Source organism: Phoca vitulina, unplaced genomic scaffold (genome assembly GCF_004348235.1).
Source record: "Phoca vitulina isolate PV1807 unplaced genomic scaffold, GSC_HSeal_1.0 scaffold5, whole genome shotgun sequence".
Lineage (NCBI taxonomy): Eukaryota > Metazoa > Chordata > Mammalia > Carnivora > Phocidae > Phoca > Phoca vitulina.
Window position 1 is genome coordinate 38,118,988 of NW_022589708.1, and position 26,152 is coordinate 38,145,139.

Sequence of the window (26,152 nt, forward strand, 5' to 3'; positions counted from 1 at the left end):
TATAGTTAATCTTACTTCAGGAAACTCCTGCCCTTTCTGTCAAATTACAATCCTTCTTTACTTTAAAATTGCAGTCAAGATAAAATTTAACCAAATATTTGGACTGGCCCCTTTCTAGAGTTAGGCAGTTCTCTCCATTTGCCGGTTGATTTCTGATGAAATCCAAGTACTTAATATCTCAAAGTTTTCTCACATTCTATTTATTAATCTGTTGGAAATGTTAAATAAAAGTCTCTGGATATTAATATGGAAAGTAAAACTTCAAGAATTTTGCTTTATACACTGACAATCTCTAATTCAAACATTTCACCAGAGGTTTCAATAATATTCAGAAACTCAACAGATTTGCAGGGCTTTTGGTTCTCTCAGTAAGGTTGACATCAATTTGCAGTAACAATGAATGTTCACATGCTTTTGAATACATCACAGGCAAGAGTCTATACACTGATTACCAAATGTTTAATTTTAATACTTACCTTGTCCTTCTTTAAATATCTCCCCTCTTTAGAATTAAAAGGGTCTCAAAAAGTCATTTGGGTTTTTAAATAACACTGGATGAATAAAAGTTCTCTTCAAAAGGTTAAAAGAACCCATAACTCTTTGAATAGAGAAAACACAGATGATCTCTTTTGGTAATTGTTAAAGGTCATGTTTTAATCTAGTGCCTCCAACTGATAATAGGGAACAGCCACAAGACTATAGTTGAAGGTCATAACATCACACTGAAGTCAAAGTATATTAGAATAAAATCAATTAAACATGGTATTTGTCTTCTGAAATTATTGGGTTTAACCAAGTTCACACCCCCGTATTTGATGTGCATATTTTTAAAGTAATATGTATCTTAATCTTTTGAGGCAATTATAATAATGAACAAAATAAATTAGATGGATTACAATGTAATTCAGTCATTTTTAATATTTGTGAATATTACCTTTGATTTATATGGTATAAAAAGTTATTTTAATATATGTTGACAATTAAATAATATCTTGACAAGATTTTTTCACTTAAAAAAATGTTTTTAGTTTCTTTTTCCTTCCTTCATAGTATTTTTTTCCTAGCAGATGAAATACATACTTAATTGTTCTGGTAACAACTGTCCAGAGTATAATTAAAACAATTCAAACTTTAATGCTGTGACATTGCCTTTCTCTTGGCACACCCATAATGTTGGACAAAACTCAACCTAGAAACTAAAATTATGTTAAAGTTATAACATTTTATGTTACTGATATAGAATTAAGTATTATTCACAACACATTGAAACATTAAGATTGGAAAAATAATAATAAATTGGTATTTCCTCAAAATACTTGGTAATTTGTTGCATACACAAGAGAAAGGATCCAATAATTTCACTGACTTAGAATTTTTCTTTACAATAAACCCTGTGAGACAGGTATTTTTATGACAACTTTTGAATATGTCAAACTAGGGTTAAGTTATTTGTCAAAGTTTACCATATGAATTCAGAATAGATAAGGACTAACACAGAGATCTTGGTTTTCCTTACCCGCCTTGCCCTATTGCACTCTATCCCTTCAAGGATCCATTTCAAAGACTGACTTTAAAGACTCAGACAGTGCTCTGAAAGTATAGGTCAAAGAGCAGGTGCAGAATGGCTTGTGGGAAGGGAATTTTAAATGAAATATGGATAAAAATGACATAATGAGATTATACTCTCCATAATTTAAGAGGGAAAAAGAAGAGGGCAGTGCAAATAAAATGAAATTATTTTCTTTCCTCCTAATCCTCATAGTCTCACTTTGAGAGTCTCACTCATACTGCACTTTAGAATTATGATAGTTACTAAAGAAAGGGCAAGAAAAACTTGTGATGAGAAGATTTTCTCTATTTTATTGCTAATAGGAAGTAATGCAGTTTGTAGTTCCAAGTTATAGGATTGTTTATAATTGCCCATCATTTTGGAGAGGTGAAAGGAAGAGAAAAAAACAAATATTTCTACTATGTGTTAGACACTATTCTAGGCAATTAACAATGTTAACATTTTTTTATTAATTAATTGCATGTTTCATAGGATTTTACTTAAGTTATAATATTTTATCCTCACAGGATGTCAGAAGAAATTGAGACTCACAGAGTCAATATTTCAAAGGTCACAGAGCTAGCAAGTGGAAGAACTATTGTTAAAGCCAGTTATGTTTTCTCCAAACTTTTTATTTAGAGATTTTAGGGACCAAACACCAAAAACTTAAATAAGAAAAGTAGGAAACAAATTCTCACAACAAAAGATAGTGGCTGCAGTATTGTGCTCATCTTTCCCATCTCTTCTAATGGTTCTATTACCATCATCTCTCATGTTGTAACCTTTGTGCTGATATGTCCTTCTCTTTATTGTGGGATGAAATTAGATTTTTAAAAAATTTTTCTAGGGAATGAAGTTGCTGCAACCTAATTACATCTTAGTCCAAATGTATTACTTTGCAGCAATTTTGATACACTACATTTTTATCTTTTTTTTTTTTTTTTAAGATTTTATTTATTTATTTGAGAGAGAGAGAATGAGAGAGAGCACATGAGAGGGGGGAGGGTCAGAGGGAGAAGCAGACTCCCTGCCGAGCAGGGAGCCTGATGCGGGACTCGACCCAGGGACTCCAGGATCACGACCTGAGCCGAAGGCAGTCGCTTAACCAACTGAGCCACCCAGGCACCCCACACTACATTTTTATCTTGCTTGTGACTTTTAATTTCCAAATTATTTATATATTGATTTTTTTTTCTGTCTTCTTTTGATTTCTCACAGGACTCCAAATTTTAAAGATTGCTAATAAGGTGATATTAATACTACTACTAATAAAAGCTGTTATGGAATAAATTTCTATAATAAAACAAGTATGAAACATCCACTCCCAATAATAGGGATATATTTTGTGTTGGACTTACCCTTCTACAGAACACAGTTGTAAATTCTGGATAGAATATAGAAACACCATTTTGGGGAGTAAGTGAATAAATGCAGGAGAAATCAAAAAGGAGTCTACTGTGAAAAAAATTACACTGGATAAAATTCTTCTACACCTTTTGCCTGCACACTCTCCATATGAAGAAGCACAAGATGGATAGACCAAGAAAAAAAAAAAACAAAAACACATTTTTACTTGTTTGAAGATCCAGAGAATAGAATTTGGCATTCCCACAGCATCTAGAAAGTGAGAGAAGAAATCCAGGAAGAAATTGAGGTATAGAGGAGGAAATCCAGAATCTGCATTCAAACATTTCTCTAGCCATCAGTTAACTCCAAAAGTGTGCATGCATAGGTTAGATTCCTATCTTCCAGGCAAATGAACAACAGCCAAAATTTTGAAAGAAGTGAACAGTTTTAGCTGCTGCCCATAATAGGGAAGACAGAATGAGGAGTAGAAGTTAGGTCAAGTTAACTATTGGCTAAAACAAAAATCAACACTCTTCAGAGGAAGATAACAGAATCCAGAGTCCTTACAATATACCATTCACAATAGCTAGTATAAAATCAAATATTAGACACGTGAAAACTAGGGCCCACAGTCAAAGAAAAAGAGTAAAAAGAACCAACAACCTGAGAACATAAAAATCCATATGTTGAAATTATGAATTTAAAGTACCTATTATAAATACACTCAAGAACTTGAAGAACATATATTTGTAATGAATTAAGATATTTAAAGTCTCATCAGAAAAAGGAAAGCACTAAAAAAGAAAATAAAAATATGTTTACTTTAATAGACTATTTTTAGAGCAGTTTTAGGTTTACAGAAAAATTTGAGCAGATAGTACAGACAGTTCCCATATGCCTATCCATTCTCCCATCTCAGTTTTCTCCATTTTTAGTGTCTTGGTTTATTATGGTACATTTATAAAAACTGATGAACCAATATTGATACATTTTTTTAACTGAACTCCATAGCTTACATGAGAGTCCATTCTTTGTGTTGTACAGTTCTATGGATTTTGACAAATGTATAATTTCATGTATCCGCCATTGCTGTCTCATGTAGATTTGTTTCACTAACCTAAAATTTCCTGCATTCTCCTCTTCATATGTCCCTCTCTCCCTCCAAATTCCTGACAAAAAGAGTCACTGATCTTTTTATTACCTCTATAGTTTTTCCTTTTCTAGAATGTCATATAAGTGGAACTTATATTATGTAGTTATTTGGACTGGCTTCTTTTACTTAACAATATTCACTTTTTTTTTTTTTTTTTTAAAGATTTTTTTTTTTTTAATTTATTTATTTGAGAGAGAGAGAATGAGAGAGAGCAAGCACATGAGAGGGGGGAGGGTCAGAGGGAGAAGCAGACTCCCTGCCGAGCAGGGAGCCCAATGCGGGACTCGATCCAGGGACTCCAGGATCATGACCTGAGCCGAAGGCAGTCGCTTAACCAACTGAGCCACCCAGGCGCCCTAACAATATTCACTTTTGATCCTTTATGTATTTTTGTGGCTTGGAAGCTCATTTCTTTTTCTCACTGAATAATATTTATTTGTCTGGATGTACAACAGTTTGCTTATTCATTCACCTAGAAGGACATCTTGGTTGCTTGCTGTTATTTGCAGTTACGAATGAAGTTACTATAAATATTTGTGTACAGGTTTTTGTGGACAAATGGAAATTTTAAGAATAAAAAGTACAGTAGCTAAAATGAAAACTAAAATTGGCAAATAGCTACACCAACTAAGGAAGATAGCAGACGGTTCAGTGAATTGAATACAGATTTATATATGTTATTTGAATACAGACTTATATATGTTATTTGATCTGAAGAATGAAGAAAAAATGATTTAAAAAAGAAAAAAAATAGCATCATGCTTCTATGGGGCAATATCAATTTATGTAATCATATTTCATTAGACTCCCAGAAAGAGAGGAGAGTAAAAATGCAGTGGAAACATACCTAAAGAATAATGATGGAAATTTCTCCATTTTGGGAAAAACATCAACTTAAGGTACAAGAAGCTTACTCGACCACAAGCAGTGTGAAAAAAAAAGTAAGAAAACCACATTTAGACATTTAAGAGCCAAACTAATTTATGATAACTAGAGATGAAAGAGAGATCTTGAAAGCAGTTAGAAAAAAATGCAACATTACATAAATGAGAACAGTGATAAGAAAGATGTCTGAATTTTCAACAGGGACAGGAAGTCAAATGACAATAGACAAAGTTTTTAAAAGTGTTGAAAAAATAGTCAACCCCAAGTCCTCCATCTAACAACAACAAAAAACTGCTCTATATAGGAGACTGAAATTCAGATATTTTGAGAAAAAATAAAGGCTGAAAGAATCAGCAGCAAGTCTTACACTATAAGAAATGTTAAAGGAATTTCTTGAGGTTGAAGGGAGTTAACAGGTGATTGAACCTCAGATATACAGGAATAATACCAAGCACAAGAAATAGTAAATATTGGGTTAAGTGTAAATACTATCATTTTCCTCTTAATTTCTTTGAAAGCATAAAACTAATTCAAGCAACAGCTTCATTGTAGGTTATATTAAAAATTTAAAAGAGCACATGGATGATAATATTAAGTCTAAGTAGTACACTTACACTGTAATTTGATCCCTACAGCATCCATCAGAAAATCCCCCACTCTAAAAAAATAAAATCCTAAAAAACTAAATGTGAAAAACAAATGAAAAGATACATACAAAAATCAAGTAATAAACCAATCCTCAGGTTTATTTTTTCTTAAAAAATCTGAATACATACAAAGGCAAAACATTTTGTTTTCTCATTCTTCTTTTTTAACTTGGTCTTCAAATCTGAAGCATTCCTTCAATTTAAGAAATTTTCTGATAATATCAAGTTAATTATGAGGCTAAGTTTTTTTTTTTTAATTTTTGTTTAGAGCCCTCTTTGTAAATGGTTTGTGTGAAATAATTTTCTTATGAATATTTACATTTTAGAGGAATAACAAAACTAACCATATCAATGTAAAATGCATTAAAATATTAATTGTATTATTAAATAGCTTAAGGAATTTCAAACTCACAAGATTTTGAAAATATTGAAATTTCTCTTGCATATTTTTTGCTGTCTTCTCTGCTATAAATCTGAAGAGACTAAACGAAATATGCTTTTCTCTATAAAAATTCTGTAAAATTTTTGTAATCCAGCTTCCGATATTTAAATAACTCCATGTAATAATTCTTTTCTCAAAGGATTCTATTTAGTGTATCCAATGTGAGCTTTTATAAAAATGTGAAACTAGTTTGATTTCAACTTAAATCACAAATCTAAAGTCAAGTGGTAATGCTTTTATTTCATTAAATGTAATTATAATTGTAATAATTCTTATACTACCTTTTTAAAAATTAAGATTTATGTAGCAATGAAAATTTTGCTACAGACCATGTAGAATGATTAATTGTAACTATAATTAAATACTTCTCAGTACCTGATACTTTTTATAAATTATTTCTTAATCTTATTTATATTTTACAAGTGTAGACAGTATTACTATCTTAATTTACATTCAGTCTATTGTTGACATCCTATTTTATCATTGGTCTCAAAGCCAAAGCCTTATCAATTCCATTTATTTAATAATAAAAATAACTTAGCAATCCCTGTTCATCCTGTTAACCCACTTGCCCAATTCATCTGTTCTAAATCCTAAATTGTTCACTTTTAGCTCCCACATCATATCAACTCCTATATTGTGTGGTTTAAGATTGTTTCATATTTTGCCACCAATAGGTTTCATTAATTAAACATGTCAAGATCATTTAGCTAGTTAGAAAGTCTTCCATCTCATTCTATTGTCTTATTTGATCCAAATTTGAGACAATTTTTTGCACACAAAATTGGTAGTAACCCAAAATAATGGTCTCCCCAAAATGCTTACTTCCTAATCCCTGGAACTTGTGCAAATATGTTACTTTCACATGGTCAAAGGGACTTTGCAGATGTAATTAAATTAAGGATCTGAAAATGGAGAGAGTATCTTGGATTATCAAGGTGGGCCCAATGTAATCATAGGAGTCCTTAAAAGAGGAAGCCAGGAAAACCAGTCAGTAGTAGATATGATGATAGAATCAAGAAGTTGAAGTAATGCAAGAAGGGGTCAGAGTCTAAAGAATGCAGGTGATTGTAGAATCTGAAAAAAGTAAGTAATAGTTTCTCCCTAGAAGCCTTGAGGAAAATTGCAGTTGCGTGTATCTTGATTTTACTCTTCTGACCTCCAGAACTGCAAGAGAACAAATTTATACGGTTACAAAACACTAAATTCGTGATAATTTGTTACAGTAGCTATAAGAAACTAATACAGATTTTAGCACCTAGAAGTGGAGTACTATTGTAACAAATACCTTCAAAATGTGGAAGTGGTTCCAAAGGATCTTTGGCCTCTTCTGTAACTAATACCTACCTCAAGTAGGTCAATGGTGAGGTCATTGCATTATACACCTGTTCCATACCTGATTATATTATACTGAGTTTTTCTCTATGTATTTAATATTTTATTCCTTAGCCCCAGAAAATCCTAATGATTGTGAAGAAAATCTCCTTTTTGTTTTTTTTGTTTGTTTGTTTTTTGTTTTTCCTTTTTGTTTTATTTTTAAAAGATATTGTTAGTTATAAATTACCAGTGTCTTGGAGAAGTTTGAGCTCTGCACATATATTATGTCAAAGTTTTCAATATAGAGATTCATGAGACAATTTATGGGACACAATGTAATTATCACAGGGCCCACTGTAATTAAATTGTAATGTAAGTCTGATAAACTATTTTAAATACAGCCCTGATCACCAACTCAATAATGTGAAAGTGTGCTTTCCTCACCTAAATAACAAGCAAGCATCAAGATTTAGTATGAGAGGGGCGCCTGGGTGGCTCAGTCATTAAGCGTCTGCCTTCGGCTCAGGTCATGATCCCAGGTCCTGGGATCGAGCCCCGCATCGGGCTCCCTGCTCCGTGAGAAGCCTGCTTCTCCCTCTCCCACTCCCCCTGCTTGTGTTCCCTCTCTTGCTGTGTCTCTGTCTGTCAAATAAATAAATAAAATCTTTAAATAAAATATTTAGTATGAGAATACTGATCCACTTTTTGAGCACAAAAATAGAATTATTTTTTAAACAAAAAAAAGCTGGTTATATATTTGACATATATTATGATTACATATTTGAAAAATAATGAATTACTTTATCAGAAAGGACAGAATCTGCTGTCCCCATGGTTGTTTTCTTTAATTCTTATACCTTTCTGTTTATTACTCTTTTTCCACTCTAACAGAAATTTTTCACTGGCTAAACCTAATAGGCCTACAAGATTTCTATAGTAAGACTTTACAGTCATTTAAAATTCCAAAATTGGTTCAATATACCAGCTTCTACATCTACCCAAACTTTCCCAAACAAACATTAAATTCAGTGAAATATATTTGAATATATTATTGATATTCTATGTAAATATAAAATAAAAATACATTGCATTGTTTTTAATTAACATATTTATGATATTCTTGGCATAGTTTACCTCCAATACAGTTGTTAACTTTTTTTGGTTTTATTTAAATTCAAATTAGTTAACATATAATGTATTATTAATTTCAGGCTCAAATTTAGTGTTTCCTCAGCTGCTTATAACACCCAGTGCTCATTACATCAAGTGCCCTCCTTAATGCCAATCACCCAAGTACCCCATCCCCCCACCCACCTCCCTATAATTGTTAACTTCTAGTAACCTATGACAGAAATTAGTCTCCCTATAGAAGTATCCACAGTGAAAGTGAGGTTATTTTAAGTAAGCATTAGAAGCTTCTCTCCTAAATAACCTCAATGCTATTTCTCAGATAGATAACTCTATAACACCAGAGTGAGATGTTTTTCCAATGTATAGTTCCAACCTACATTAATAGGCTCATAAATATGGAAGGGTATTTCTTTCCCCTTTCTTTCTTGCTCTTCCTTGCTCTTGCTCTCACTCTCTTCCTAAAAATGTAAAAATTATTTGAAAAAGACAACTTTTCAGGAGAGATGAGTAAATTTCTATTCACCTTTTGCTGTATAGTAACATTAATGACTATTAGAGGCTTGTTCTAAGGTGGTGACAATGGCAATCACAGAGTGTTTACCTATAGTAGTTAAACTCAGAAAGTTGGTTTTTGTTTGTTTGTTGTTTGTTGGTGGTGGTTTGTTTGGTTTTTTCTTTCTTTCTTTCTTTCTTTTTTTTTTGTCTGTTGCAACCAGTGAAATTAATAATCTGCACAGGGATACAGTATGTTTCTAATGATCTAAATAAGCTGTTGCCCCTTATTAATCTTTGAGCCTCTACAAATGTTCTTACAAAACTAATTAATAAGCTTCCATATACTGACAACTAGAGATAAAAAGATCTGCAGCAGATTATAATAATACTCAATAATATAGCAATACCAGAAAACTAAAAATGTACTACCCTATCATTGTGAACTCAGCATCAAATGAAAATATTTACTTGGCCTAACAATTTTGAAAAACAATCTTAAAATTCTGAAGCCCTCACAGTAAAATGCAAAGTGATGCTCTAGAGAAATATAAACATGCCAAAAGATAAGTAAGATGAGTAAGGTTTCAGTGGTTGCAGAGAATAAGGTTAAGAGCCCTGGAGACAGATAGTCTGAGTCTCCAGTCTCTGCCATTTCTTAGTTGTATTCTTAGTTCTTAACAAGTTACTCTCTCTGTACCTCAATTTTCACAAATGAAATTAGGATAAAATCAATACCTGCTACATATGGTTGTTAGGAGTAGTAAGTGAATTAATAGTTTGTAAGCACTTCAACACATGCCCTATAATACATGAATCCTCACCAACAATCTGAAGACTTGAATGGACTTTACATGCTATTCCTATAGGAGATGATGTGGGGCAAAGAGATTAAAAACATCTGTATAAAAACATATGGCTAAGGGAGGAGTAGGAAAGTAATCTTTTTGGAAGGAATACTCTTTTTACCAGTTAGATAATATAAAGAGAAAACCCTTCAGTGTGGTCATTTGGGGTAAAAAAAAAAAAAAAAAAAGCATTTTTTTTTTTAAACCATAGTAAAGTAAGCATAAATATACATATCAATTATACCTATCTACAAAATAATTTATTTTCTTATTTGACTTGTGGTCTATTAACATATAGATATAGCCATAGCGCTTGTTGAGGTTATACTTATAATTTTATTTAATTGCCTTAGGTTAGCTCTGAAATGTAAATAATATATCACTGAGCAGAGATTAGTGCAAGAAGCACTAAATGAGTAGCCAAGAGACCTGAATAGTAATCCAAGCTCTAAACCAGCACCAGCAGTGTGACTCCAGGCACAAGAGTTAAGTTGAATTAAATATCTCCCAGCGTTGTATGATTCAATGTTTTTGATGAATTAGCAATACTATTCCTATTACTATGGATACAGGTCAGTGATTTAAAATACAGTTTAAAACACTGCTTTAAAAACCACAAGGTGAATTATTAACCCAAGTCTATGTGCTTTAGTTATCGGACAAATAATGCAAGACTGGAAATGTATAGACATAACTTAAAAGTCTTTACTTTCAGGCATGTGTTGTTTTCAAAACTTTTTACAGCATCTTCTTGTATTGTTATCTTGATTTTTCATCAGAATACTGTGTTTTAGTAATGACTTCAAATGACTTCACAGGATTTTATCTTCTGAGGAGTTAGAGTTACCCAACAATTTCATCTTAAGATAGATTTGTACAAGATAGATGTAGTTTTCTTTGAGTCAAATATCCACCTTAAACACAAAAGGAATTCTACAGAGTATCACATTTAGGGCTAAAAAACCAATTCTTTATGAAACATGTAAAAAAAATAAGGTATTTACTTTTGAGTGAGTTAGACATATCTAATAAACTATAGAAAACTATCTTGGAAATTAAAAACATTCACAGTATATAGCTATTTGAACAGTTAGGAAAATGATACATTCTTTAAATACACATTTATGTATCTGCGTATGTTCTAGAAGTGAGTATCTCCATTTATTTAACTCCAGTGTCCAAGATTTTCAGTTTCTCTGTCTGCTTTATGTAAACAAAATAATCCAATCCATCAGCTGTCTCTATTGTATTGACCAATATAGACTTCACATGCAAAGAAGATCAATTATCTATTGCTAAAATAATGCTGCATAACAAAGCACCCAAACAGGGTGGCTTAAAACAGAAATAGTTTATTATTTCTCATGGGAAATATGGGTGGGAAAAGTAGTTATGATGATTTGGGCCATTTTTGGGTAGAATTTAGCTGGGCTTATTTACTTTTAAGGTTGTTTGTCAGTAGATTGTTGACTATGACTGGCTGCTAGAATGGTCTCTGTGGGACACTTGGCGCTTTTCCATGTATTTACATTCTTACAGCATTCTAGCTATAGTCTCATGGTTATGGCAGAGGTTCAAGAGGAAGAAGCCCACTCATGCAACAGGCAGCAAAAAGGCACATGCACACACTTCTCAAGCCTCTGCACGGCTCGTGCTTGCTAATAATAACCAGTTGGCCAAACAATTCACATAGGTAAACCCAGAGTCAAAATAGGAGGGCAATAAGAGTTTCAGTATTAGGATATAGGGAGATCTTTAATTGGCACAATTAATGCCACACAGTAAAAAAATCTTGAAGATGACTGTGAGTTATATGAATTTTAAGAGATACCTGTGCTCCAGCAAAATAAATTATTAAACTTATGTTACCTTCTCAATCAATGACAAAGGATGAATCATGATTATAGTAATTTTATATTTTCTGATTATAAAATTATTAATTATAAAAAATGAAATACATGAAAAATTTTCTTATAAATATACACACAATAATGAAAATCTTACAAATATGTCAATAATTTTTTTAACGACACATGTGTGATTACATGGTAAAAAGAAAATTGAGAATGTACTATATATCCATATTTTTACACTGTGTATATATGTACATAATGTGTTTATGTGTATATAATGTTTATATATACATTTGTTATATATCATATATATGTGAACATACACATGCACATGTATACATGCACATACACCCATGCCCTTGCACACTTATATATTCTCCTTATCACAAACATTTCTCCACATAATTAAAAATTACTGAAATGCTCCTTTAATTCAGCATCACATTTATCAAAATGCTTACTTACTATTGGGATCTTAAAGTACTTTTAGTTTTAAACTGTTGTTAATAAAGCTAAATTACACATTTTAATACATATTTTATAGTTCTAATTTTGTTCAAGATGATATCTTAGAAGTCAGATTATTGTATCAAAAATATAAATGTTGCTAAATTTATTAACATATGATACTATATTGCCCATAAAAATGTTTTTATAATTTACCCGTCTAGCAACAGTATCTGAAAATACAGACTTCCCTATATTCTCAACAAAGCATGGTAATGTAATTTGCCAATGCCAAAGTCAAATAGGTTTTTCTTCTTTTTTGTAATCTTTACCAGTTTTATAGCTTCTGTCAAATGACTTAACCTTTGTCTGCTTCAAGTTCCTCATATGAAAAATTGGAATGACTGTCTACTTCATAGAGAGATTTGGTGAGGATTAAAATAGTGAGCATAGTTTGCTCAAGCAAAATTTTTGCTGAGCATATTTTTAGGCACAAAGCAAGTGCTCCAAAGTGTTTTATAATTTTTATCACTGGCAGTACATTTGTTGATTTGTATCTGTTGTGAATTGGGCATTTAAGTATTTCAAGTATTTTTTCTGTTAGGATGTTCCTCATTTTCTTGTCAACATATTGGAGCCCAAGCATATAAATTTATTGTCAAATTCCTAACAATGATTTTTTTCAGTTTAACACTTAAACCTTGCCTAAGTGTTATTATGTGCAGAATTTTTACATTTTTGTGTCCAAATAGATTATCCTTTTCAAGCATATATATTTTTTCTTATACTTAGATCTTCACCAAAGGTAAGATACATATATATTTTTATTTACTATTATAACTATTTATATTAAAATTATAAACTAATATATCTGGATTTTTGTGTACCATAGGGGTATCATTTATTTACTAATTCTCATAGAGCTGTTGGGTAACTTACCAAATTATTCCTTGTAATGAGTTTACTACAATAAATGGCAAAAAAATAAGTTCTCAGTGTATGTTATCTATAGATTTATAAATATTAGCTGTAGATCAAGCCCTACTCATTCCAAATGTTTCTTTTATAATATCCTAAATTATTTCCCACAAAAATTTTGGAAAATTGCTACTCTATACAACTAAAAAAAAATAGGGAGGATTAGATTCAAAGTGAGATCACTCACAGGCTTAACTGGTGGGCTGTTTCCTTTAAAACAAGCTGATCCATTCAGTGAAATGCAAGAAAACAGAATGAATAGGGGAACCATGAGTTTTACTGCTTGAGGGGAAAAAAGTGACAAGCTGTCATTCACACACTAAGTATTTACCTGATTTAAAAGATGCCTCAGCTTATCAAGGCCTTGCCACACTGTCATGTAAAATGTTCATGCATACATACCACTAGTACCAAGTGATGCAGATATAAAATATAGGACTTGCTGAGGAAAAACTTCATAGCAGAGGACACCTGATCCCCCAAACTCATTATCCTATGGTTTAGCCTGAGCACAGACGGTCTATGAATGTTGTAGCCGAGTTCCAGGAGAAAGGTATCCCATCTACATCACACCCTCTATATTTTTAGTTTGAGGGAAGCAGAAATTACCCATGTAATAACTATGTAACAATAAAAACTGACTAGTCAGAGGACTCTTCTGGTTAAAAATAGAAAGGCTTGGGAGCACAGTAAGTAGTGCTAATCCATTCTTCTATTGAACTAACTCAGACCTGGGGAGCCAACTCCTAGGCCACCAAAAGAAGGGAGATAAAACCTCAGGACCATCCATCTGGACACGTTGATTGATTATATGCATTGCTACCCATATCTGTGGCTTTTAGGAAAAGCAATTTTATATACAGCCAAGAATACTCAGTATCCATAAAGCCTGACAAAATTATACAATTGAAATAATACAGTCAGGAGAAGAAAAAAACAATTTGATCCTCTCACAGAAGATTTATTAAAACAATGGTGCTATTCAGTATGGTTTCCAAGTGTAATAATTCTGCTTGGCCCTTGAAGACCAATGGTACTTGAAGCTTTCTGTGGACTGTAGAGGCTTAGATAAGGAAGTATTATGACTATTGTGACTTATACTACTTAACCCCCAATTGTGAGTGTGTCATCGGTACTACAGTACTGGTATTTCGCTTTGGATATTGCTGATTTTTTCTTTTCTTTCTTTTCCTTCCTTCTTTCCTTCCTTCTTCTCTTCCTTCCTCCCTACTTTCTTCCCTTCCCTCCTCCCTCCCTTCCTTCCTTATGCAAATGCTGTTCACTGTTGAGCCATGTAGAATACCTATGATTACTTTTCCTTTTCTCTCTAATTTTCTGTTTTCTGTGTAGCCCAAGTATGTCTCCTTTTTATTTGTTTAGCTTTTTAAAATATAACATTCCAAAATTTATCCCCAATTGCCATATCCCACCCCACATTCCCTGCTTGTCATAATCTCCTCTCTTTACTTTTACACATAACATATTAGGTATTCTCAATTAAATATTCTTAGAGACATCACTCTTAGAAACTTCTGACTTGCTTTAATATGGACAATGTTCTCTGAGTCTGCTATTCTATTCTTACTCTGGGGTCTTCCTTTATTTTCATTTTAAGTTGTTCCTTCTTTTCTTTCTTGCTTTGAATCCTATTCTTGTTTTACTTCCTCATCTTACCTCATTCAGTAGCTTTCTTAAAAAGGATGCAAAGGATGAAAATTAATTTGCATGTCTTAAAATATCTCCAGTTGATCACTATACTTATTTGATGTTTTAGTTTGGTATAGAATTATGGATTGGAAATTATTTTCCCTTATGATTTTGAAGGCATTATTTCATTTTCCTTGATTTCTAGTATTGCTGTTGACAAACCTGAAACCTATCTGCTTGTTGATTCTTAGTATATAACCTGTTTTGTTTTTTTTCTCTTTTTCTGTGGAAACTTTTAGATCTTTTCTTTATTCCCAGTATTCTGAAATTTTCACTGATGTTCCTTGACTTAGCTGTATTTTTTATCTCTTGTGCTCAGCTTTTTCAGGTTTTTCAGTTATGGGAAATTATTTTAAGTTTATTCTTTGATTTTCTTTCTACTATTTCTGCTTTTCTCTGTTCTTAGAACCCCTGTTTTATAGATATTACATTTTCTGGAGGGATTCTCTATTTCCTTATATTTCCTCCTGGGTTGTTTTTGTTGTTGTTGTTTTGTTTTGTTTTTTTGTCTTCTGTTTGGGAGATGTGTTTACCTTGATCATTCAGTCATTTGCTTAGCTTTTAATTTCTCCTATCACGTTTTTAATTTCTGAGAGTTCTTTGATGTTTTCTAATTATACCTTACTTAATAGCACTGTATTTTTACTTTATAGATGCAGTATCTCCCCTCCTCTGCCTAAGGATATTAATGGCAGATGGTTGTTGCTGTTTGAGGTTTTCATTTTCCTAAATAGTCTGTGTTTCACCAAGTTTCTTTCTTTCCTTATTTGTTTGCTGTCTTCCTGTTTGTCATTCATTTTAACAGCTTTCTTCAGATATCTAGTCATCTTTGGCTATCTACTCATTTTTAAGGATAGGAACTAAAAAACTAATTGAAAGCTCTCTGTATGTCTATGTGTGTTCACTTGCATTTTAAGGTTACAGTTTGGGCCACTTTATGAGGGAAGTCTTGGTGTTGGTTTCTTCAAGTCTTATTCTTGAACTGTTTAGATTTCTCATGTAAGATTCTTCCAGTATCTTACCTGGAGATTATGACTGTCACTGGTAGTCCCAAGTGGAGGAAAAAAGCTGGAAGTCTCTGTATTTAAGTTATAACTATTTGTTTAGTACCCTTGACTCTAGTATAATACTCTCTTGCTCAATTCTTCCTGATGCCTGCAGATTTAGAGATCTTGATTTTATTCATTCTTCACAATAAACTTGTGGTTTTCTGGCAGGATCAGTTAGGGGTATCTTCACAACTATACAGATTTGGGGAGAACATCTGGGAGCCTGTTTCTTTAAACCCTTTATTATGGACAGTTTTCAACATAACAAAATGGATATAAGAGTATAATGAACTCCCATCTTCCTAACACCCAGCTTCAGTAGTTATCAGTATTCTTCCAATTTCATTTACTTTAAACATACTTTTCACCCATTCTTCTATATTCAGCCCTGACTTTTCCCCTCTTCCAGAGATCCTGATACACCCAATCCCTGAACTTTTTGGATTTTTTTTTTGGTATAAACTGGTTTGCTTTTTGTTTTTTGTTTTCCCACACCATTATAACTTACAGTACTTACCCCCTAATTGTGAGTATGTTGTCAGTACTGCATTTGGTATTTTGCTTTGCATATTGCCAATGCTTTATTTCTTATGGCCCTCCAAAAAGACAACAAAAATAAGATTCCCTGCCTTTAGCTTGGTATGCTTAGCAACCTATCATCCATGGGTTGAAGGAATGTTGGTACAATACGAACTGTTGGTAGCTGTATGAACATTCTGAAGATAAACTGTTTATCCTTCATCTACCAACTACAAATAAACTGGAAAACCAATTACTTCTTTAAAAATTGGAGAAAACACATTCTACATCTGGGAATTTGCTACAGCCTTTATATCAAATAACTAGATATCTAAATTTGAATGGAGTCCCTTAGACCAAGAAACTTTAAATACAGTCAAGGCAATGATAAGTTAAGCTCTTCCCTGGAGTCTCTTAACTTTTTTTAGGCCCTATGAAATTGCAGATATTACTTGCCAACCTCAGGGTGACTAGAACTTTTGTCATCAAGACTCAGTTGGTATTTGTCCAGTTTGGATCGTAGACTCTAGGATTTCTTACCTGTCTTTAGTAGCTACTACTATCTGGTCTGTTACAGGATCTTAATGGAAACCTATTTCCTTATTTTAAAAAAGGGCATGGTTATCATAAGTCAGAAAGAGAAAGACAAATACAGTAGTATTTCACTTATATGTGGAATCTAAAGAATGAAACAAACAAGCAACAAAGAGAAATAGACTCATAAATTTAGAGAACAAACTAGTGGTTGCCAGAGGGAGGGAATTGGAGGGATAAGCAAAATAGGTGAAGGGGATTAAGAGGTACAAATTTCCAGTTATAAAATAAATAAGTCATGGGGATGGGAAGTGCAGCATAGGGAATATAGTCAATGATATTGCAATAACTTTAGTGACTGATGGTAACTAGACTCATCGAGGTGAGCCTTTCCTAATGTACATAATTGTTAAAACACTATGTTGCATATCTAAAACTCATATATGTCATCTACACTTCAATTTAAACAATTTTTTAAAAGTCATAGTTTTCCAACCTGTCTCACTTTGAAATGAGTCTCTCTGATGTAAAATCATATAATGTGGGACAAACCCCTAAAGGTTCCATTTTCTTAAGAAAATTATGCCTCTGATTAAGAGATAAAACTGACCCCCTTAGCCATTTTCATAAATGTGACTAAGTACTCATTAAAAACAGAGATAATCTCCTAACAACCCACCTTTGAGATGGATGAACCAATAAAATGCTGTCCCATAATAGCAATGAATTGCCAATAGCAAACAATATTGAATTCTTTCTATAATCGGCTGAACATCAATGATATTCTCAGCTATAGACAGATTCACCTATCTCTACATTTATACAGACTTATAGGTCAGAACAAATAACTTAACTATATAATAAGGCTAACAGGCACTGAATTACTAAGATGCCCATATAAGTTTTCTTTCTATGAAAACAGATACAGCAACAGGCTCAGATGCTAAATCTTTATGTTGCACATGTGTATGTATGTGCACACTTTTAAAGAAAAACATTTGGACTGAGAAATCCAAATCAAATATTTGTGGCCATTATCCTTATAGCCCACTGGATCAATAATAAATCATATCATAGTAATGAAACCACAACAATGGACTAGATGCCCCGCAGACTATAGTGCCACAGCCATGCCAGCTTCTCTAGCAATAACCTCCACAAGAACATGAATTTCAACTGTTTCCAATTATTTTTGTTTTATATATGATCTTACCCTCTTTGTCTTAGATGAGCTCTCAGGTAGCTGAGAGTCAGTGAGTGTTATGTGTGTTCTCTCTTTCTCTCTGTATATCTCCCTTTCTTTCTTTTCTCTCCCCCTCATCTTCTCTCCCTCCTTCCCTACATCATTCCCACCCCACCTTTGCATTGGGCTCAGAAGATAGATAGACAATTTACATAACCTCAATGAAAAGTTGGGTAGGTCATATTGCTCAGATCAAGAATACCTGAATAGACATGAATTTGGAGACTTTTTTTTTTTTTTTCTGAAAGTATTACAGGTCCCTCTTCTGCTCCCAGATGTTGTTTTTGATTAAAAAAAATTGTGACTCTGGATCCTGTGAGCCTGTTCACTCCAGAAAAAGAAAAAAAGGAGTTTGGCTAATCCCCCAGGGGGATATCCTTCATCAGGGTAGATAACAGGCTTTGATTGGTTTATTATGAACAAGACTGACCATTGTAGAAGAATGAATGTAGGGAATTCATTGTAGGGAATGAATGAGTAAAAAGCTCTCTCTTTCCCTATTACAGATGTGGATGAACTGCCACAAATGATCTCCTATGGCTGTTTCAAAACTGACCTCTTAAAGTTGATAGATCTATTACTTGTCCTCTGGCCAAGCATTAGGGATCTTATTGATATTCAACTCTCAGGAAAATTACAGAAACTTCTCTGAAACAGAAACCATTTTACAACCCAACCTGGTGATCAATTAAAACAGATGGAGATACTTATACATAGAGAACCCTCAAAGGTTACAGGGTGAACTGATGAGAGATACACTTGGGGATATATACCTTCTTCCTTTTCGTGATTGAGCAGGTCTGAACTTGCTCAACAGAAGAACAGATTAGAAACAATCACTAGATTGCTAAGACTCCCTCTTTCTAAGGAAGTCACATCACTAACTAGAGTGCTTCCATTGCTACATAGTCTGATAATATATTCTGCCTCCTAGTCCATTAAATATGTGAAGCATCATTTTGAATGTATCTCTTCATTGATATATAAGTCATGCTGTATACAGACTATTCATGGCCATCCTAGATTTTAAGATATTGAAAGTTCAAGGCATAGTGTATACTTTACTACTTGTGTGTTTGAGTTCTCTACTCCTGTTTTATATCTTCTCTTAGTTCTGATGGTATACGTCCTAAACCCTTGCATAACATCCACTCAGTTAAGCATTGCATCATGTGTGAGTGCTAGTAATTCCTGAGACAAAATACTTTTGGGCCCTAAAACCCTAAATATGCCCTTTTCAATCCTCCCTGACAGAACTGTTATAAGAAAGTGTTTTAATTTGCAAAGAATGTCCACATTTTACTAGGGGAAAAGAAGTACAAAGCCATTGATAATCAATAAATCAATATTGGAGACTTACTGGGATTTTTTTCTGGTCCATATGGGCCACTTTGAGGGGATGGAGTAAAATTTTCTTTTATAGAAAGATTTCTCTACTGTTATTCATCCTGAGTATGAAACAATGAAAAGCTTCTTTGTTTTTCGGGTAAGGGCTACATCACATTTTCTTTGAAGAATGGAGGCTCTACAGTTTGAGGCTCAAAGACTGCAATAGTATTTCTATGGGTAAAAGGTAAGTAAATTATGCCCCACTATACTAATGTTAATGAAGGAGTAACTAGCAACACCATACATCCCCCCCGCCCCCTCCACTGGTAGGAAATTTAGTAGCATCATCAGAATACTTGTCAGCAGTCAGTAGAACTAGAGAGCAACACAGAAAAATAGGGAAGACCTTTATGTGTAGTAGTGGTCATTATCTGGACAACTTGCTCATAGCACCAACTGTTGTGAACATCCTACAGATATAAAATGGAACCTCCACCCAAAACTTGGTTCTGATGAAAATGATACCACACACCTGAAGAGATTGTAAAAAGGGTAAGGCTTTGTAGGGAAAGCAGAGTGGCTCCCAAATGGGTCCAAAAATAATAAGGAAACTGGCTTGAGGTTGGGTTTTTTTTTTTTTAAGATTTATTTATTTATTTATTTATTTATTTGACAGAGAGAGGCACGGGGAGAGAGGGAACACAAGCAGGGGGAATGGGAGAGGGAGAAGCAGGCTTCCCACGGAGCAGGGAGCCCGATGCGGGGCTCGATGCAGGGCTCGATCCCAGGACCCTGGGACCATGACCTGAGCAGAAGGCAGACGCTTAACGACTGAGCCACCCAGGTGCCCCTGGCTTGAGGTTTTATGGTGGCTGGGGCTATGGCAGGAGTAAGAATTTCCCAAGGGCAGAGACTTTTATGATTTGAAATTCTCACTGGTGCTAAAAGAAGGAGTATCCCAAATTTTCTTATCAGTTTTACCGTATGTGGGACAGAAAGGGAAGAAGAGTGAAACCTAAAAGCTATCAGTATCAAACATTAATAAATGGAATCATACCCTTTTTTAATCCACATATTCAATAATCCACTCATTTCCTTCTATGTGGAATCTATTTTTTTTTTTTACTGATAAGTTTACTGTCTCTTTAGTTTTCCCTCTTCTAGAATGTCATATTGTTAGAATCTTACACTATATAGCCTTTTCAAATGGACTTCTTTCATTTAGTGACATGAATTTAAAGTTCCCTCATGTTTTTCCTGGTTTGAAAACTCATTTTCCATTGCTGTTTAGTACTCTTGTGTGGATGTACCACAGTTTATCCATTATCGAAAGATAAACTTGGTTGCTTCCAACAGTTGGTATTTATGGAGGAAGCTTGTATAAACAGTTTTTTGTGTGGACATAAGCATTTAATTCAGTTAGTAAATATCTAAGAGCACAGATTCTGGATCATATAATAAGATTATATCTACATTTGTGAGAAACTACAGAACTATCTTCCATAACAGCTGTACCATTTTGCATTTGCCCCAGCAATGTATGAGAATAAAGTAACCAGTTTATAATCTCTCATTTTAATTTACTTAAATCATTCACATTTCTCTTTGTCATAGACAATTTGAATCATTCTCCTCAATATCTACATTTGAATATATACACTAATAGTATGCAAATATGTGTTCTTTCAACATCTGAACTTCTACAGGTATCTAAACAATCTGCATTGGGAGAAGACTAACATTCATCATGGACCATTATCAACACTACATGGTGCAGAGGATTCACATTTTTATCATCACAATAAACCTTATGAAATAGATATGATAATAAAATAGAAACTTACAGAGATTTAGTGAGTTGTTTAAGACCATATCGCTAAGTGACATTCAAACCTAAGGATACACAGCTTCTGAGCTGATGCTCTTTTCACCTCATCCTACAGCCTTTCCACACTAATGATGAGTCACTCTCTGGTAAATTGGAACAATGTTAAAGTGGAGAAGTAAATTAGATGGGAACTGTAACTGCATACATAAGTAGAATTGATGTATGTCTCCACCACATATGTTAATTTTACAACCACACTTAGAGCAAGTTTCTTTTCCTGGGTTTTGTCTGGGCTTCCTGTGAAGACTCTCTTTCACTCTATTCTACCCCATTTGACCAATAATAAAGGATCATCTCTTTATGATACCCACATTTGATTAACATCTATTCAGCTTTTACTTTGGAGAACAAAGTTTGTTGTAAATGTGGTAAAAATTTCTAATATTTTCCCCCAGAAGGAATAATGTCATTAATCAGTATTTCAGAGGCTTTACCTGGAAAAATTAATGTCCATGGACTTAATGTAGTCAACAGAGTATATCAGTTATCGTCTATCTCATCTTATAGATTGGAGCTGACAAAAAGCAATCAGTAGATTTCATATATAAACCCATGTATCTGTTGAAAAGAATATCTGTCAAAACTCTTTCCATGTTCCTGAGTGACCACCATTACTGGACATATGTGCTGCTGTCTGCCACAGTCCCCACCTCTTCAGGTTGTTTCTCGCAGTGTCTACTGTCATTTTTTTTTTTTATAAAAACAAATAATGAACTATGTGCTCTAAACTGATTTATAATGTATTATTTACATATGGGTAGTCTGATGGAAGTTTCTTCATCATTTTAGAATTTGCAGGCACATGGATTATTTTTCACAGTTCAGGTTCTCATAGCAACATGTTTATTCAAATATTTTACATGTAAAACACAGATTATATACTCAGAGACATTCTACACACAGCTATGTTTATTTGTATTGGTGTTAATTAATTTATGATGAAATTAAGGTTAAGAAGTTTAGCAAAAATCTTTGTGCTTTAAAATCTTGTAAGAAATAATCAAAAATCAGAATCACTTTGTTTTAAAAGTGCTTTTCACACTTAATGCTGCAGTGCTTTTTAATCATTGTCTACTAATATTCAAAATAGATACCAATAAAAGTAAATGTTTTCTCAGTTATGTTCTTGGTGTTTGTATATAGACATGCTAGTTTAGTTCAGGAGGATGCACATTTCATTTTTATTAACTTATTTTATATCATGTTTATCCAGGGTTTATGGTTGCAAAAGTAAACAAAATCTTATACACTATAAGGTATGTGTTTTCACATGGCCATGTCTTTTAGTTTGAAATTTAGAGACATTTTTGATTACTGAATCATTGTCACAATCTAAAGAAGTTTATGCCAACAGTCATTAGTCTTCAAACTTTTTTGATCTTAGTAAAATTTCTTAAGGAATGACCTCAAAATATGTTTATGTATATGCTTATTTTTAAAATGTTTTATCCTATACTTGGAATGTTGTGTTAAAATATTTTTCCATTATGGAAGATAACCAAAAATATAAATTAAAATGGATAAGATAAAAGTAACATAAATGCTTTAAAATATTTTCTATTATTAAGATAAAAGAAGTCTGTTTTCCTATATAAAAATCTTGTTGAATTTAAATCTTTGGTTTCACTTGTGATTTATTCCACTCTATGTATCAACACATATGTGTTTTCCAGTTTAGTTTCAAATCATGTTGAGTTTATTATTAAATGGCAGCATGATTAAATATGCTTCATTATATTTTAAAGTTTTGGCATAAAACTTCATACTTTGGAGGTTTATTTTGATAATTGTATTTTAATGGCTACCATATCTGAAAAATAGATTTCATAGATAAATGGATCCAAATGGAATATATTATTAGCTGTGTTTCCTAAATTATGATGATCAGGTTCCATATCAATCTAACTATTCTGAAAATATTTTTGCTAAAATTTTGCTTGTAAAGTTTCATTCTTCCTCCTGTCATTCGATTGTTCTTATAAAGTAATGGGAAATGCAATGCTTTCTTTGCTTTTATATTTAGAGCACATCTTTCTTTGAAAGACTTTTAAATAGATTAAAAATTCTTGTTTACAGATTTTCAAGTATGTGACTATGAAAGCGCTTTTATAAATGACAGAAATCTCATTATAAATAACAAAGTGAAATACCAAGGAAACTATTCTAAGTAACTATTTAAAAGTCCTCTCTCTTTTCATAAAATGTGTTTTTACTAAAAGAAAGCAAAACTACTATTTTCACATTCATGTTTAAAAACGCCATCTGAATCTGGGGCACCTGGGTGGCTCAGCCAGTTAAGGTTCTGACATTTGGTTTTGGCTCAGGTCATGATCTCATGGGTGGAGGGATCAGGCCCTGCGTTGGGTTCCACATTGAGTGGTGAGTCTGCTTGAAGATTCTCTACCTCTGTCCCTCCCCGCACTCACGCTTTCTCTTTCTCTCTCTCAAATAAATAAATAAATCTTTTTAAAAAAAATCTGAATCTTAAAGAGAATGATGAAACATTTTAAAACTTAAGTAGTGTACTACAAATTGTCATTAGTTTTATACTATAATTTTGCTGATGATTCATTATACAAATATTGAGAATGTTCAACTTTGTTATTTTCTTGTTTTCTTGTTCTTATATTCAAACCCTGTTTCATTGCAAAGTTCTCTATGTCCTGTGCTGATTTTGTGCATATTAGATTAGTTACATGTTAAATCTGTAAATCCTCATAAGCAGAAACAGGCAAACTGTAATATGTGCAAAGCAAATGAATAAATGAAGCAATGTCCCCACAATGTGAAAAATCCTACCTATCATAAATGATACATCACCTTCTTATGAGATATGAGATGGCATTAATATCAATTCATGAATTAAATACTAGTAAAGTTTAATTTCCTTATGTTATCAACTGTGTGTGTGAGAGATAGAGAAAGGGAGATGAGAAATACAGAGAGATTTTTTTTTCTGTATCACAATGGCTAGTCATGCTCCACATTTGGGGTATATGCATCTAATCAGTGATGTCCTGGCATAGACTACTAACTAAATGCATCATTTAAAAATCCCAAGCTTAGAACGTATTTCCAAGCTATTATTAAAAATAACACGATTGTAAAATTCTCAGGAATAATGAGTTTACCTCATTTTTATCTTATCTCTCATTAGACCTAATAAGATACATAATATACATTCCACAGTGTAGGTCCTAGTCAATATTGATTGATAATTCAGTCTAACAAATTGGTAAGGCATACTCCTAAATCATAGATTTTGAGTTGCTTGCATATAGAGCTCACACAATGCAAATTGAGAGAATCTTTGTTATACATATATATATTTTTTTTAGTAATTTACAAGCTTGTGCAGTAATTTGCCTTTCCCAGGAGTAATTCCTTCTGCAGCTGACTTAGAAGACTTTTAAATAATTCAAAATGGATTTTCTGAAAAGAAAAATAGTATTTAAAAAAATACTCTTAAAATTGTGGTATGGTTGCCTACTGCATCAGATTCACCTTGATCTATCAAATCAAAATGTGGTGTTAGAGAACAATGATCAGCATTTTTAACAATCTCCTCTAGGACATTTTTAATCAGACTGAAGTTTAACAAACACTGTTTCAAATAGTCTCACTATCATTTCAAATCAGAGCTCAGTACATTACCCACTTTGTATGTGACAAAGCCAAACTCAAGCACTCTAACTCTGGAATCTGTGCTTTTAAATCAGTGTTATTATGTCCCTTGATACACTCACCCTAACATTCTTGCATCCCAATGATTTTTAAATGCTTTCTCAAATTACACCAAAGATTTCTGCTATCTCAAGTTTCCTCTCCTGGACCAGTATTTTTAAATTAACCAACCCCAACAAATTGTTGCACATACACTGAATTAAGAATATTTTTAAGTGATCCAAAAATGAACCAATGTGGACAAATTAAGCCTGATCTAAAGATTTATTTTGTTTTCCTTGGTGAAATATTCTCATAATAATACCATATTAGGTACCAGAGTTTTGCTCAATAGACAATGTATTTTTGTAGTTTGCTCTCTATATTAAGTCATTCCTAATGGTTTAGCATTCTGTTTTAGGAGCATTTTGGACTTTTCTTTAATTCCTGACTAAATCCATAGTGTGCCTTTAGAGGAATTTTGAGCTTCCCCTTGCAAATAATCTCTTCCTGAAGAGGTCAAAGGACACTAGAGAGTTGATCCAGATGTAGAGCAGGCCAAGCAATAACCACAGTGCTCTCCCCTAAGCTTTCATTCCAAGCATACAATCCAATGCCTATATTAACTTACAGATCATTTTTACTCTTAGGTGCTCACCTTGTCAACTATCAACAAATGATCCTTTTTGGCCTCATATCACTTGATGTCCCCTGCCTATCCAAGTTCTTTGTTCACCTAAAATTTAACCTTTCTCATAAATTATTCTGTTACATTATGCCATGTTGTACTGTGTTTGTTGTATTATATTGTATCAGTCTTTTATATTATCCCTTGGTGCCTTCCAAATTGCCAAATGCAATAACAGATTTAGACAAATTAAATTGTGCTAATGTTCATGGAAGAGGGTCTAGAAAAGTTACTGACAAATCAGGTGATTAATGTATAATGGAATAAATAAGTAAATGAAAAAACTGGGCTCTAATGTTCCTTCACAGCTTCTCAGATAAGAGATATACATCTTATTCATAATAATTTGAAAGAAATGTTTCTAATTATCTACCTTAAATTATTAGAAAAGTAAATAAGATAAATTGATAAAAATTTGATAAAAGTGGGGTGACTGGGTAGCA